This window comes from Hipposideros armiger, unplaced genomic scaffold (assembly GCF_001890085.2).
Source record: "Hipposideros armiger isolate ML-2016 unplaced genomic scaffold, ASM189008v1 scaffold_133, whole genome shotgun sequence".
Taxonomy (NCBI): Eukaryota; Metazoa; Chordata; class Mammalia; order Chiroptera; family Hipposideridae; genus Hipposideros; species Hipposideros armiger.
In genome coordinates, this window is record NW_017731483.1 from 3,189,016 (window position 1) to 3,205,997 (window position 16,982).

General features: G+C 42.5%; 1 protein-coding gene across 1 annotated transcript in view; it reads right to left on the reverse strand.

Moving 5' to 3' along the window:
• FRMPD1 (FERM and PDZ domain containing 1) overlaps nucleotides 1-1,892 on the reverse strand; it is a 76,579-nt gene extending 74,687 nt beyond the window's left edge. Inside the window, exon 1 of the mRNA XM_019649539.1 lies at nucleotides 1,766-1,892. The gene's annotated coding sequence lies outside the window, so the exon portion shown is untranslated. The remainder of the gene's footprint in view (nucleotides 1-1,765) is intronic.
• Nucleotides 1,893-16,982: the final 15,090 nt, after the last annotated feature.

Here is a 16,982-nt window from a genome sequence, read left to right on the forward strand (position 1 = left end):
CTCTCACTAGAACCTGAGCAACTTGAGGGTAGGGCCTACGAGTATTTTCCCTGTTTGTTTCCTCCTGAATGGGTGAGAAAGTGCTTGTGCTGAACCACTGAAGAACGAAGAAGGAAAAGGCGGCACCTGAGAGACCAAAGGCTCTGGATGAATTACCTTCAACTACAGAGTACCGGGCAGCAAAGGCACACTTGGGTACCACAGCTCTGCCATTTTCCCGCTCCAGTCACAAAGCACAATCTCACTAGTCCTCTGATTTCATAAAGCTTGAAACTTAAAACCAGGAAGTCAAGAAAGGAAATAAAATAATAAAATCACTTCCATAAGGATCCTTTCATAGTAATGGATTTCACCCATACACTGGGGAAACCATAATTGCAGCCTGAGAGGGACGAGAGATTGGGCGAAAGAACAAAGTTTGCCTTCTAGGATGTCACAGTTAACTACCTCGTGTTTGTTCTGCTATAGCTGCACCAGAATTCACCTCTCCTGGAAAACATGCACGTGGCAAACTGTAGGCCTTTCCAACCACACCTGTGTTGAACACCCACCAAAGGATGCCTGCTCTGGAGTGATTTTATATCGTCTTGATCGGAAAACATCTCAACATCAGTTTAGATTAGAAACGAAAAGATGCTGGCCTCTATGTCAGGACCCCTAGAACTGTGCATTAATTTCCCCCACACAACTATTTCGAGGTTTTTACAAAAATAACTGACTCACAAACAGAAATGCTTCCTGATATGTAAGCCACGTTGGAAACAAATCATTATGCCGTTGAATATTTTATGATGGTCCAAAGCACTGAAGGAGGGAAGGCGAGCATTCACCAATCTCACCATGTCTATTTCGGGATTCTCAAAGCAAACTGCGAATGCCTCCTTTATTTCCTAAACGCCCATTTGTAAGTGCTGGGTGGGCTCTTGGTGAAATGTTGCCTCTACCCAAACTGACCCTGATGACAGTGACCTGGAGATTCCACTTCTCCAGAGTTTACACCGGAAAGACCCACCCGTCATCTAGTGCACACTCCTCCCATTTCATAGGCTGCAAGCCAGTGGGGGGACTTGCCCAAGGTCACACAGTCAGTGGATGGCAGGGGAGCCACCAGGAGCCAGGGCACTATCCTCTGTCCCCAGAGGCTGACTCAACACGCCCGCCCAAGTTCAGTCCAAAACTGCAGCAGGTTAGCGACACGACCACCGAGATTGCCTTCTGTGGGTCCCAACGATCCTCTCCACCCCCAGGGAACCCTGGAGCTGAGAACACTTAGGGGTGCCCCTAAACTCACAAAATGTTAATACAGGCACGGCGCTTCAGGGGATCGTCTCCGGTGAATCCCTCCAGGTCCAGGTGTGGCCGTTGAGACCCGGCAGGGCAGGCTGGTCAGAGGTCACTCAGAAAGTTGGCTCTGGCCGAGGTCGCACCTGAATCCAGATCTCCTGCCACCCGGTTTGCCGCTCTTTGCACTACATACACCATGCAGATCTCGAAAACTTAAGCAACACATTGATACTGTGTAAAGATTTAACTGTTGCAGGCCCTGAGAGAGCCCGCGGACGCCACCACACCCCCGCCAGAAGTGGGGACACGAGTCAACTGGAGGCGATCGCGGGTCCCCCGGGGATGGTGGTGCAGGCTGAGCGCACGGCGGAGGGCGGCGCGGAGGAAGCCAAGCGGCAGGCAGTATGCAGCTCGCACAGGCCCGGGAGGTGGGGACAAGGAGTCCCCCAAAAACTTTGCGGCGCGGGGACCTCGCCCTTACCTGCAGAGGAGGCGCCGCCCGCGCGGACGCGGACCTGGCGCTCTTGGTGAGGGGCTGCCCCGCCGGGCCGCGGGCTCGTAGGCGGGCAAGGCTCCGGCAGCGGCTCGGCTTGGGCTCGGCTGGGGCTCCGCCTCCCACGCCGCGGCTGCAGCCGGAGGGGGTGCGCAGGGCCGGACCGCGCCCGCGCCGTCTGGCAGCGGCAGGTGCTGAGGCTGCAGCTGCGGAGCCGCCAGCTGCCGGCGCCGCGACCCCCGCCCCGGGGGAGGAGCCCCGCGCGCCGCCTCCGCGGGCCCGGGAGGTCCCGGCCAGCCGCAGTGGGCGGTCCTGCTCCCACCCCAGCCCTGCCTCTGCCGGCCTTCCCCGGCTTCCCGCCTGAGCACGCAGCGTCCGCCGAGTACCCACAGGGAGACTGAGGCTAGGAGAGGAAGGAGGCTCCCCAAGGTCACCCAGACCCGCGGCGGTAGGGCCAGAACAGGAACCCTGAAGAGTCCCCCAAAACGAAGTCCTTCTCACGCCTCCCTTCCCCTGGCTCTCCTACTCCAGGGCCTTTCTAGGAACACCCAGCTACGTGGGACCTGGGGGACGCAGATGAGCCCGACTTGTCCCCCACCGCCACCCTTGGCGCTTGGGCTTAAGAGAGATGGAAAGAGGTGAACCCACATTTGGCACTACAGACCACCTCCCCTGCCTCTGCAAACTCCTTCGGTGCTGGGACCCTGGGCTCAGTCATCTTTCCTCTGAGCTCTCTAACCACTCCTTCTTGGGTCTCTCTGAGTGCTCCTCAGACCCTGAACCCTAAAATGCTGGAGTGTCCTAGGACCCTCCACTCAGCCCTCTTCTGACTCCCTGGGCTATCTCACCCACTCCTCTGGTTCCGGTCGTACCACCTCTCTATATCCGTGCATGCCTCTGTCCAAGAACTCTTTTCATTGCTGAAATATCTACTCAGTACCTACTGTACTAGGTCCCTGCCCTGTGTTAAGCACTAGAGATATAGCCTCAACTAAAACACAACGCCTGCTGTGATGGAATGTACTGTTTAGTGGACTGTGAATACAACGCAGTTTCTGTAATGATAGTGTGAGTCCAGGGTGCCACAGGGGCCATGGCAGGTGCCCGCATTGGCTGAACAAGGGAAGATGCCTCCTGGAGAGGAGGCTCTCTGAACAGAAACCTGAAAGCCGAACGGGGTTGGCCAATGAAAGAGAGTAGGGTGGAGAGAGACTTGTGCGTTGAGGCCACAGGAGCAAAGATTACAGGGAACCCAGCGAGGAAGGGTCTGGAGCTGAGAGCTGAAGCAGGAGTCAGCAGGGACCATGGGAGGAGTTTTGAGTAGGGAAGGGGCACCATCAGATGGGCATGTTAGATCATCCTGGTGATGGAATGGAGCACAAATTTAAGTGTATTCTTGATTTAAAAAAAAAAAAAGGCAACATTGATTGCAGCGCATTGCAGCCCACCTGGCCTAGATAAAGGACGGTGCTCCAGCACCTACTGCCTCTGTAGCCTTCATTCCCAAATCCAGGCCTTTATCCAAAAACTCTCCTGAGAGGCTCCGTCTTTGAAAGGCCCTCCTGTACCTGTATCCAAAGCTCCTTTTCTCTCAATGCCCCAGCCCCTCTGTCACCCACACCCTTGGGGTGAGTTAGTCCTTCACTCCTCTCTGCTTCCCTCATCTGTCTCCACTCTAGATATATCGTACAAAGTTCTGCCCCAAGGATAAGCACCATTAGGGAAAGTGGACAAAAATGGAAAATGCTGAAGCCATGATGGAAAGAAAGTAAGCTTCTAAAAACTTAAGTATTGTGCCTCTCCACACTATTTCTTACAACTGCATGCAAATCTACAATGATCTCTAAAGTTTAGCTTTAAAAGGTGTGCTGTACATAAAGATTAATAACCAAATTACTCTCCCTAATGCAGATGAAAGACCAAAGAAAGCACTTGTCAGAAAGGAAAATTAGAAGCTCAACTCTCTCGTCCAGTGAGTGCAAATTTAGCGGATGGAATTTTGTCTGTTCCTTTCAGTTTCCTAGCTGCCCATGCCAGAAGCATCTGCCTCTTCAAGTGCTTTAAGTATTTATGTGTAAACAATTTCACCTTTATCTTTTGGGTCCCCAGACTGGCCACTTTCTCATTTTGATTGCTCTTCTCCCTCAGCCTTCCTTGTCTGGCTGGCTGTTAAAATGCCGAGGTTCCTCTTGTCCCCTCTTGGTCTCTCTTCTCTCTTCATCCTCACTGAGCAATTCTGTCGGCTACATGGCTTCAGCCCAGACTTTCTTCTGTTCTCCAAACCCAGAGACACCTCCTGAATGCCCCTCACGTGCCCTAGTCTCAAGAGAGCTAAAACCAAACTCATATCTTTCTTTTATATTACCCCTCCGCATTGCTTCCATGTCTCAACTGGTAGTCGCCCTTAAACCAGAAACCAATGGGACATTCTAGACTCTTTCGTCATACTCTATTGGTCATGAAGCCCTGTCAACTCTGTCTCTGCAACATCTCATGTACACATCCCCTCCTCCTCATCCCACTGCCCTTGCCTTAGTTGGAGCCTCACCATTTCTTGGTTCAGCAGTAATAAACGCCTCCAATCTTGCCTATTTGTAAGTCACCTGCCACATGCTGCCAGTGATCTTTTTACACCACAAACCTGACAAGTCACTTTCCTGCTGATGATAACTCCATTGTTCTTTTCTGACCTTGTGATAAAGTCCTAACTCCTTAGTGTGGTATGAAGCCCTGAGGGATCTGACCTGTTACTGCCACAGCCCCATCTCCACCTCACCCCATACCTGCACACCAAATATCCTATGTTCCTAGGACACGTCATATTTTACAATAGTGAAAATAGCTATACTATATTAACTTATTACTGTGTGTCAGGCACTGTGTTAAGTGCTTGACACACAATATTTCATGTAATGAAAGGTACAGAGCACAACACTAAAAAATACACTCTCGAGCCAAACTGCCTGGGTTCACATCCCAGTGCAGCCACATGTTAACTTGCGTAATCTTGGGAAAGTTCTGTAACCTCTCAATTCCAGGTTTCTTCCTCTGCAAAGGGAGCATAATAAGAATACCTGCAAACTAGGGATGTTCTAAAAGGAGTTACTAGAGATGGAACAGTGTTTATTACCTGCTAGCCAACACTGTTAGTCCTACTTATAATCAGTATCTGCAGTGAGGATCAGTATGCGCCTTTTACAAAAAATGAGGCTCCAAAAAGCAGTCATTTACTTAAGATACCACAGTGTTAATTAAAGTGGCTGCACTGGGATTCATTTGGGTTTCTAAATTCCATACTGCCAAATACTTTGCATAAGCGTTTACCTCGCTTTGAGAGGCTGCCTCATTTCCCCACCTTGACCACAAACTCTTGTTCCTCCTTTAAATCCTGGTCAAAAATGTCTTCACCTCTATGAGGTCTTCCCAGTCCCTCCTTTGTGTCTGTGCTGTACTTGGTTTATTCTCCAAATAAAGCACCAAGCACATCACATTATAATGATTTATTTACATGTTTGTCTTCTTGAGACCTCCTTGAGAAAGGCAATATCTTATTTATTTTTGTCTTCCTAGAACTCTATAGATGTTTGTTGAACGAATGAATAAATCAATGAATAAAATATACATAAGATTCTCCAAAGAGTTTTACCCTAGCAGCTGTCATTTCAATGTAGATCACTTTTAATCTCTGTTTTCATCACCCTGAAGTCATTTTTGGTGAGTGGAAAGCATCAAATGATCCAGTATTAATAGAGAGCGAGATACAGCAAGCCCCACATTTCTCATATTGCTCTCTGGTCATGCCTTGTTCCTCTCAGATGAGTCTCCTTTTTTAGTGACACTATATAATAATAACCCATAATGAGAAGCTGTGTTACATCCTAATGAGACTTCCTGACTAAAACATCTGAGGTTTGAATTTATTTCCCATAAGTACCATTTCAGCTAAAAGTTTGCTTTCTCTATGGCATGAGTGTGCCATTTGTCATCTGCTAAGTGCCCATACCTTCCCCTTATCTGTATTAATCTCCTTTGCATTCGAATACTTCTGAGAGCTGACTTAATAGTTAGCTTTTCTATACAATTTCCTTCTTAGAATGTCAAACTCTTCCTGACTTCATATCTATTGTTCCCAAAATAGAATAGTTTACTGCTTCAAATTTCAGCTTTACTGCTTGCAGTGATTTAGGATGCGTTTCTGCTCTTCTTCAGAATGATCAAATTCCATATGGCTAAAAAAAAACACACACAAAAAACCCCCAAACCCTGACCCTGTCATTTTGTATGGAGTAGTGTTTTTAAATTAGATGTTGGAAACATTTATTGTGTATACCAGAACACAAGTAAATTGGCAATTTTAATGCCTTCGTATCAAAATAATGAGAAACAGTGCAGGTGAAAAAAAGGACACTGGTCTGGGAAATAGGGGATTCTAATACTGTTCTGCCACTTGTCCAAGTCCCCTCAGTCTTCAGGCCACAGAAGAAAGGAGGAATGGGACAGAATGACCTTCAATGTCTCTTTCAGATCTAAAATGACATGATTCCTTAATGGTCCCCCAAGTGGTCATTCATTCAACATTGTTGAGTGAGTACCTACTATGGGTTTACGCCTTTTGAAGTGTAGTGATTTAAATACCACTCCAGACCGGACTGGGAGTATGGAGGGGTTTGGTTAACAGAGTAGTATTATACCACATAAGCTGATTACCTGATTTCAATATTTAAGATCTACTTAACACTGAACTATAATACAGGGAAGGCAGTTTCATTGAGTCTTGGGTGAGTCGCGACTCATGGACCACTGGAGTATTACAGGAAGACCATTAGGAACTGCCCTATCTGAGATCCATGCCAGCAGCTTGTAGAAAAGCAGTGCCCTAGAGTTCTAGGACCTCGTTCTGTCCCAGAACTATGGGAAAGTCACCTCACCGCTCTGGGCTATAGTTTATTCTTCTGTAAAAGGAGGAATGAGGCCTAATGACAACTAAGACCTCCGGAGCTCTAAACTGAATGATGCTTGGAGATTAAGGAAGCTGAAGTATTATCTAGTCGGAAAGAAAGGTTCTGCCATTGTCTGCAAAAGAAACCGTGTGCTTATCATGAGGGTTATATTACCTCTTGAGGACAAGTCAAGTGTTGCTGTACAGAGAGAAATGATGACACAAAAAACAACATGTTCTTACTCCCAAGATTCTAGGACACAGAAGCAGAACTTCACTGCTCACTTTTTAAAAATGAATTGTCCCGTTCACTATAGAATGAATACTAAGCATGGGGAGTTAGGCTAGAAAGTCCATTATCTGAGTATAAGTAAAGAGACATCAGTATCTCAATACTCTGCAAACCTTGTTTGATCACTTATTACAGCCATTCTCCCAAAGATGACCTAATTTTACCTTTGGGGGGAAGTGTGAGACAAGGGAGGAAAACATGTCTCCTTATTGGATCGCTTCTTTAGCTCTCAAAGAAGCCTTGTCTGCTTAAACTCCTTTTCATGTTTCTAATCACATTCTGTCTCCTTGATAAAACTGGTATTCTAATATCACTAATGCAATAGACTTAATGACTTGGTTGGAAACAGAGGGAAAGGATGGAATATTTGCATAGATTTGGGAATGGTTATCACCATTGTTATGAAATATTTGAGCTCTTTATGTCTCCTATCACACAACTTTTTATCTCATTCCTGAGGTGATAAATTTTTCAGTGTTCTGAGGGGCAGTTTTGAAGATATAGGAATAGCTTTGGCATCTTTTACGCTTTCCTTTTATCTCTTTTTAAAATTCTCTTTTCCACTGTTGGTTCAGCTTTTGGGAGATCAGCTCCAAAGACATGCCCTTGAGGTTGTGGGCAGTGTCTTATGTGCCCTCGTCTTGGTTTTGCCACTATGTCTGCTCTAATTCCTACAGGCTCGATTCTGCTCTGAATCTGTAGGGTGACTGCAGCTTCCCACTACTGCTCTTGTCCCCACAGTCCCAGGGGCAGATGCCACCTTCTCTCCATCACTACTTTCTTTAGATGAACCTGAATTTGAATTCAAGCTCATACAAATCATTTGACTTCTCTGAACCTGTTTCAATTTCTTCATCTGTAAAATGGGGAATCAATGTTTGTCCTGCGTAAGTCATGTTGCTATCGAGAAAATATAATGAGATGATTGCTCTGACTGGTGTTTTACAAACTGTAAAGTGCTAGGAAAAAGTAAAGGAGATAAAGAAAGTAAATAACTAGAAGAGAGGACTCATATTGAGGTAGATTGAAAAGAAGAAAAAGTAAGTTTTATAAATAAGAATTTTAAGGACGTTCACATACAGATTGAAAATTATAAGAATGAGGAAAAATGGTTCGGGTGAGTTAAAAAGACAATTTCTAGATTTAAACATTTTGATTATGGAAGTGAAAAAATAGAATGAACACTTCTGAAAACTGATTAATGGTCTGAAACATGAAAAAGGAGAACAATCCTTTACCACAGCACCAAGCCAAAAATACATAGAAAAGGAAATTATGAGTGAAAAGATTAAAAAACATAAATAAAATATCTAGAAGATATGCAAATAATAAAAGTACCAAATGGAGTAAAAATAAAAAGGGAGCGAAGTAATTAAGAAGTAATAGAAGAAAATCTTATGGACTTTAAGAAACTTGAATTTTCAAATAGAAAAGGCTTATTGAATGCTACACATTGTAATTTTTTTAAAGTTGCAGAAAAGGAGTTTATTAGAAGTAAAAATACATTTCAAAGCAGCAGAAGTGGGCCTGAGCAGTAGAGAAAAAGTAGAGAATGGCTCAAGGGCTATTATTAGAAAAGGAAAAGTGCACTCCAAAGAGTTTGGAGCGGGCCCCGAGCAGAGGCAAGGCTCAAAATGCTCAAAAGGCCTGCATTGTAATTTTTAAAAACATATATAGGACTTCCAGTTCTGGCAAGACGAAGGAGATACGCTTCTCCCTATTGCTCCTGCTGAATACAGCTAAAATCCCTAGACATATGTATCAAACAAACATAAGAAAATTCTTATGAATGATGGAAAGAGAAGGCAGACCAGCTAGGGACCTCAGGACTCAAAGAACAATGTGGCAATGAATTCCCCATGGTTTCTTTTTTGCCTCCAAATATCCCAGACTGGGCAAGCACTAGAGAAACCCACAACTAGGAAATGTCAATAGGCACAAACAAAGAAAGCCTCAAGCAAAGCCTGAGCTTCATAGCTAAACGAATAGGAAAGGGCATCCTAATAAGACAGAAGCCTTTGTGACAACACCCACCTATTCCAGCTAAACACCACAGAAAAAAAATGACACACAACACTTCCATTCTCCCATCCCTGGTCAGCAGAGGATAACTTAATGGAGAACTTAGACTTCTACCCCCACCCTGAGGTAACAAGACATACCTTCCTCTCCATACCAAGGTGGTACCACCAGAGGCTGAGTGGGAAACTCGGACTTCCACCCCCATCTAGGAGTAATGAGGCAATGTTCCCTTTCCCCACCCGTACAGCATCAGTTGAGGCCTGCTAAAATAGAAATTTCAAATAGAATCCAGAATCTCATAACATAATACCCCAAATAATGTCCAGGATACAATTTTTTAAATTACTCATCATACCAGGAATCAGAAAAATCTCACCTTCAGTGAGAAAAAGGCAATCAACTGGTGCCAAAATAGAGAAACTACAGATGTCAACATTATTTGATGATGCTTTTAAAGCAGCCATCATAAAAATACTCCAACAAGCAATTACGAATTCTCTTAAAACATATGAGAACATAGAAAATATCAGCAAAGAAATAGAAGTTATAAAAAATAACCAAATGGACATTACAGAACTACAAAACACAACAAAAGAAGTTAAAAACTCACTGGATAGGTTCAATAGTAGGTTGGAGATAATAGGATAAAATCGGTAAACTCAGGGCAGATTAATAGAATTTGCCATTGTGAACAACAGAAAGAAAACTGACTGAAGAAATAGCAGAAATAAGCTAACATTCATAATATCAGAGTTGCAGAAGTGGAAAAGATAGAAAAAGTAGGACAAAAAAAGCTGTTGAAGAAATAATTGTTGAAAATCACCCTCCCTTTCCAAATTTGTTAAAAGACATAAGCCTAGATAAAAGAAGTTGTGCAAACTCCAGTGGGGATAATTTCAGAGAAATTCACATCAAGGCATCATAATTATATTTCTTGAAGCCAAGGACAAAACAAAAAAATCTTGAAAGTAAAGAGAAATGACACATGACTTATAGAGAAACACCAGTTCAAATGACAGCAGAATTCTCATTTGAAATCATAGAGGCCAGAAGGAAGTGGTATAACATTTTTCAACAGCTGAAAGAAAATCACTATCAACCCAGAATTCTATAGCCAATAAAAAATATCCTTTAGGAATGAAGGTGAAAAACTAAGATGAAGGAAACCTAAGAGAATTTGTGACCCATAGACTTACCCTAAAAGGATGACTAAAGGAAAATCTTCAAACAGAAAAAAAAAAAATGATAGAAGGAAACTTGGAATATCGGCAATGAAGAAAGTATAACAGAAAGGGTAAAAATATTGGTTAATATAATATATTATCATTTTCCTCTTGAGTTTTTAATTGTATGGTAGTGGAAATAAAAATCATAATATTGTTAGATGTTCTCAATGTACATAGAGGTGATATTCAAGGCAATTATATTAAAAAAGAGAAAGGATAAAGGGACCTAAATTCACATTTTACTTGAAGTGGTAAAAATGTCAGCATCAGTAGGCTATAATAATTTATGTATGTGTAGTTTAATACTTGACCAACAACTAAAAAACTATACAAAGAGATATACTCAAAAACACTATAGGCCGTTCAAATTGGAATTCTGAAAAATACTCAAGTAATTCACAGGAAAAAGGCAGGATAAAGGAAAGAGAGAAATGAAAAATGGGAAACAAAGAGAAAATAAATAAAAAAATGTCAGACTTAAGTCCTAACATTTCAATAATTACATTAAATGTAGGTAGTCTAAATAGACCAATTAAAAAATTGAGATTGGCAGAATGGATTTCTTTTTTTTTTTTTAAGATTTTTATTGGGGAATTGGGGGATGGGAACAGTGCTGGGGAATTGGGAAAGGGGAACAGACAAGTTGCTGTCCTTTTGTTCTTCAGTCTAGTTGTGGAGGACGTTGCTTCACTGGCTCAAGTTGGCACCATCATTTCGCTGTTCCCGGGCAAGGCAGATCAGTCACCGGCTTCTGGACGGCCGCTCACGCTGGCTGCCGGCCACACACGGTAGCCCATGGCAAACCCACTGCCACAGAGGCTGCAGCCTACACCATCGCTGGCGACTCATGGCAGCCCAGCTCCAGGTTGAGCTGTTGTTCAGCATCTTAGCTGTGGAGGGCAGTATCACTGGCCCTCATATGTGGGATCCAAACCGGGACCCTCTGGCATCCCAAGCCAGCTCTTAACCATCGCGCCACTTGGCCGGCCCAGATTGGATTTCTAAAAACATGTCCTGGTGAAATTTCTATACTCCAAGAATAAAGAGAAAATGTTATGAGCTTCCAGACAATGTGAATTGCTTACTTATGAAGGAACGAGAACCCTCCATAATTATTTTGTGGGCCCCACAAACTGTCCTTGTTAAAATTTGTTGGGACCTACTATTTGCTAGGCACTGTTCTAATCAGTTTATGTTCTATTTTCACAATTCCAGGAGGTATATATCACTAGTATCCCCGTTTTATAGGTAATGAAACTGAGGTTAAATTTCCCAAGATCACTTAATTAGTCAGTGCCAGAGCTTAGATTCAAACCTACGTTGCCTAATGAAAGAAGCTAAAGAATGAGTACACGTTAGCTACTTGAATAGGAGAGGAAAGACAGAGATCCCAGGCAGAGAGCAGCCCATGAGAAGGTTCTGAGGATAGGAAAAAATACCTGTTATATGCTGGGTTTTTAATACATACTATTAATTGTCATAGAACTCCAACAAGCAGGCAATAGGGTGGCTGTTTGATAGATGAAAAGACTCAGCAAGGTTAAGTAACTTGCTCAAAATAATCCAGCCAGTTGGCGATGGAGCCAGAAGTTAAATCTGGGACAGCCACCATCCCCTATTAGAACAACAGGCTGGAAAGGCTTTTAGAACATATTTCCCATGGTGGCTGCCTTTGTCACCCCAGTAGTTTCCCTTTAGTGACCCAGCAATTAAAACCTTAAAGAGAAGAGGATCTGTCCTAGCTTTCTGCATGATTTTGGTCAAGCCAGCCCCAGGTCTGAGTGTCTTCATCTATATAAAACAGAGAATTAGGCTACATCAAGTGTTTTTCTAACTTTGGCGGAGAGGAGACCAGTGGAAACTTTTATTCAATTCCCATCGTATTAAACAGAAGCCCAATCTAGCAGACAGGTCAAGGCAGAGCACACCTCACTGGAGGGAACTGGGGAATGCAGGGAGGGTGCTAGCCTGGACCCTCTTCGGTTAAAACACTCCTTTGCAACGCTAAATTCTGGAATAGTACATGGAGAGGCCCTGGGGACTGGAGAGTCTTGGAACATTCTCTCCCATCTTCAGTGTAGGCTAGGGAGAGAGATGAATGACCTAGATTTTCTTTAAACAACAAGGCTTTATTCATGTTTTGTTACTATGTACTGTGAACTGCGACGTTGTGTTCAGTCTTGTCTTTGAATTGGAGGGATGTTCTGGGAAGGATCTGAGCTGTGGACTCAGACGTGGCTTGAATCCCAGCTCTAGCCCTTGCTAGCTTTGCGACCTTGGACAACTAATGTAACCTTTCAGTTTTCTCTTCATAACAAAGAGATAATACGGACCTTGAAGGGTGTTGTAAGGATTAGATTAAATAATAAAGACAAAGTTCCTAGCGTGTGATCAGGGGCTTTCCATAAAAGACAGCTATTATTATGCGCTTTGAAACTCCCAGATCTTGACACTTTAAGTTTGCTTTTTCTTTCACAGTTTGCAGAGCTTGGATCTTCATTCTTTTTTTCCCTTTTTTTATGCAGATTGATTGATATGAAAAGAGGTGATACTTTTTGCTAAAGGAATGCTGAAGGTACTGTAAGTTTAAGTGGTGAATTATGAAAAACCACATACTTGTTAATGACATTGGAGATAACGAAGTATTTTCTTAATCTGGACCCTGATTGATGGCTGTTACACATGCTGATTAGCTTGAAACCAAACAACAAGAGCATTCACAGAAATAATCTATTATGAAAACGTACATTATTTTTTCAAAAATTAAAGATGCTTTTATGATCCTACTATTGACAGGCAAAGATATAACCTGACTTAACAGACTCTCTGTCTTAAAATAAGTGATGCCTTGTGCATCATCATGTAGCTGGGGGCATAGCCTGACCTGCCAGGGCCTAAAAGATCTTAGAGTATGTTTTCCTAGAGGCTAAAGTCATGGAAGATTTCCCATAATGGACTGTAAATTCCTGCCACTTCCCATGAAGCTTAATGGGGGAACATTTCAGAGCGTATGGTACTTTTGTCAACTGATACTAATGTGTGCATTAGTGTGGGTCCAGGGGGAATTTAAGTCTATGCCCAGAGAATGGACACTTGGGGAACAGAAATAGCTATGTATTGGGTTGTCGGAAAAGTCATGACGTATTTTTTCTGTTTTTCATTGCAAAAATGTGTCATGACTTTTCTGACAGCCCAATATATCTCTCACCTCTCCCACAACTCTGTCTTCTGTTCAGCCTCCCCCTCTTCTCTCAGTCCTACCAGGAAGAGATGGATAATTAGGGGTGCGCCATTCATTAATGGCATCTGTACTATCCACACTTGAACCATAATCCCTTAAGGCACAATACCCTGATGTCCTTCAAAGCCAGACAATATCTCATTTGATCCTCACAATACTTCTCTGATTATTATTATAATTATCCCATTTCACAGATGAAGAAAACGGAAGAACATAACAGTTAAATTATTTGTTTGGAGGTCAGAGGTGAATGGCAGAGCTATGCTTAGTCCAATGCAATGGCTCAGCCTCATGCTGGATGTATACAGGCATCTACTTGGCCTGATTGGGTTCCATGAAATGCTCTTTGCTCACCCAAATCAAGATGTGGCCCATTTAAGTATATGCTAATTTATTCATTCATTCAGGTAACATTGACTGGGATCCTATGGGAAAGGTACTGTACTATGAAGAAAGTTTTGTCCTAGGAAGTGTAAGGGTTTTGGAGTCATTCAGCACATGGGTGTATGAACATACTGGCCCTAGTAAGTATTCATTAAGAGGTAGTTATTATTAGTGAGAAGTGCTATGGAGGACACAGAGATGAATCATACATGGTGGTCCTGACCCTCAAAAGAGTCTAAAATTTAAATATATGACCATCTGAAAAAAAATACAACAGCTAAATCTCTATCTTACTTTCTATGTCTTACTCTTTACTCCTAAATAAAATCCAAATTAATCAAACATTTAAGTGGTAAAACCATAAAAGTATTAGAAGAAAATATGAGATAATTTAATTTTGGCACAGAGAAGGTCATAAGCATTAAATAGAAGATGAATAGATATTATTACATAAAATAAAAAACCTTCATGGAAGAAAACACTATAAACATAGTCAAAAGAGACATGAAAGCTAGGGGGAAAATTTGCTATACATGTGACAAACAAGAGGATAATATTCTTATTCTAAATAGTTTCTAAAAATCAATGATTAAAAGACCAACAACTGAGTAGAAAAATAGGCAAAATATAAGAATAGATAATTTATAGTAAAGCAATTATAAGTGGCTCTAAAGATCTATAAAAATGCTCAACCTCACTCATAAGAGAAATTCAAATAAAGGCAACACTGAGATATCATGTGTTAACTATTAGAATGGCAAAGATCAAAAGGTTTTATAATACACTGTGTTGTTGAAGATGTGGAGAAACAAACTCTTATACTTTGTTGGCGGGAGTATAAATTGGGACAATCTCTGTGAAAAGCAATTTGACAATATCTATGGAAAATTTTTAATGTGTGCCAATAGCAAAACATTTTAAACAACCTGAATGTCCATCATTGAAGAACAGATAAATTATGGCACATCCATTTCATGGAAAGCCATATAACCATAAAAAAAAGAAAGAAAAAACCTCTTTGGGTACTACTGATGGAGAACAATTTTCATGATACGGTATATTGTCAATTTTTTTTTTTAAGATTTTATTGGGGAATTGGAAGAGGGGAACAGACAAGTTGCTGTCCTTTGGTTCTTCAGTTTAGTTGTGGAGGACATCGCTTCACTGGTCCATGTTGGTATTATCATTGCGCTCTTCCCTGGAGAGGCAATCGCTCGCCAGCTATTGGACGGCCACTCACGGTGGCTCTTGGTAGCTCATGGCAGCTCACGCCTGCTGCCGGTCAGCCCCAATGCAGCCTATGCCATCGCCTGCAACTCACAGCAGCCCAGCTCCAGGTCAAGCTGCCATTCACCATCTTAGCTGTAGAGGGCACAGCATCACTGGCCCTCATGTGGGATCTGAACCAGGGCTCTGCTGCTCAGAGCTGGCATCCCAATCCAACTCCTAACCAACACACCTCTCGGCCAGCCCTGTTAAATTTTTTTTTAAAGCAAGGCACAGAATCATGAATATTATGTGCTGCCACTTGTATTTTTAAAAAGAGAAGGAAATAGTTAAGAATACACATGAAACTGATAACTGTGGTTGATTTGGGGACTAGAACTAGAAAGTTGAAGGACAGAAATGAATGTCTGACTTTTCACATATACCTTTAGAATTGAACTGGGTAATGGCATTAAATATTTTTAAAATTTTAATTCTGAAAATATCTTTTAACACAGAAATTCCCATTGTAGGAATTAACTCTACAGATGAATGTACACATGTATTCTATATACACAAAGATATTCACTGCAGTGCTTATAATAGCAAAAGATTGGCGACATCCTAAACGCTCACTGATAGAGAAGGGCTTAGTAAATTATAGTATAGTACGCACAGAATGCATACATTCATTTAAAAGAATAAGGGAAAAAATAGTTGGTAGCACTATATGGAATAATAGAGAAGAATCTTAAACAGTTTTGAATGAAAAAAGACTATATATAGAATAGACTATATCATGTGCTTATAGTAGGTTTGTATATAGCCTATACAAAATCATAAACCACTTCTGGAAAATATACAAGAAGCTGCTAATATTGGTTGCCAGAGTGGGGGCAGAGGGGTTGAGAGAGAGACAGACATGGGAAGACAACTTCCTTTTTACTGTATATCCCTCTGTAGCTTTTGAATGTTTTACTATGTGCAAATACTACCTAATCAACAAACACATTTTAAACACATTATGTTAAAAATAGGGGACTTTCTGTATTGAGTTGAAATTTGCCTTCCTGTGGGTTCTGCCTGTTGATTCAAGTTCTATCAATAGGGTCACATGTAAACTAGATTTAACCCCCGTCTCCTACTAGATGCTCTTGAGATATTTGAATACTCTGAGTTCTTCACTTCTCTAGCCAAGCTCACTCAGAGTCCCAAATGGTTTGTTGTAGGAGAGGTCCTTTCTCATCTTGGTCTCCATCTTTGGACCCTTTCAGGTCCCAGGATTTCTTGAAGAGACCATTACCCAAAGATGAGTGAGCTCTGCTTTTCATACAATGTTGAGGCTGCTGTCATCCCTCCACTGCTGCTACTACCTTCTTGCTTCTGGGGTTTCTGCCTTGGTTGGGGGAAAGTTAAGCCAGTTGAAATGGCAGCAACACATCATCCCCTGAGGCGCCCCTGCCTCCTGACTACTGAGGCAAGGCTGGCCAAATGGTTTTCCTTTCTTCTGGGAGGGGGGAGTGGTCATCTTGTACCTTGTTGTCTTCTACCTGCAGCAAAACCTGGATTCAGAGTGGCTGAAGGAGGGGGTGGTTTCGAACACAGGGTAACCCACTTGAAAACATAAATTCAGAAAACATTTACGAATGTGAGAGATGCCATGGTGGTTTGGTGGTGAGGGACAATGCTTATGAAAGCAGCCCCATGTGGTGTTGGGGAAGAGCAAGGTGAATCCGCAACTGGCTAGATGTGCTCACACACATTCAACTTTTCTTACCCATGGTGGCCCTGCATCATTTATAAGGGAGTCTTTGGGCTGCTCTGGAAAGGGCGAGGTGGACTTCCATGGCCTCTCTAAGCACTTCTACTCTAGATATCATCATGAATTTACCTTA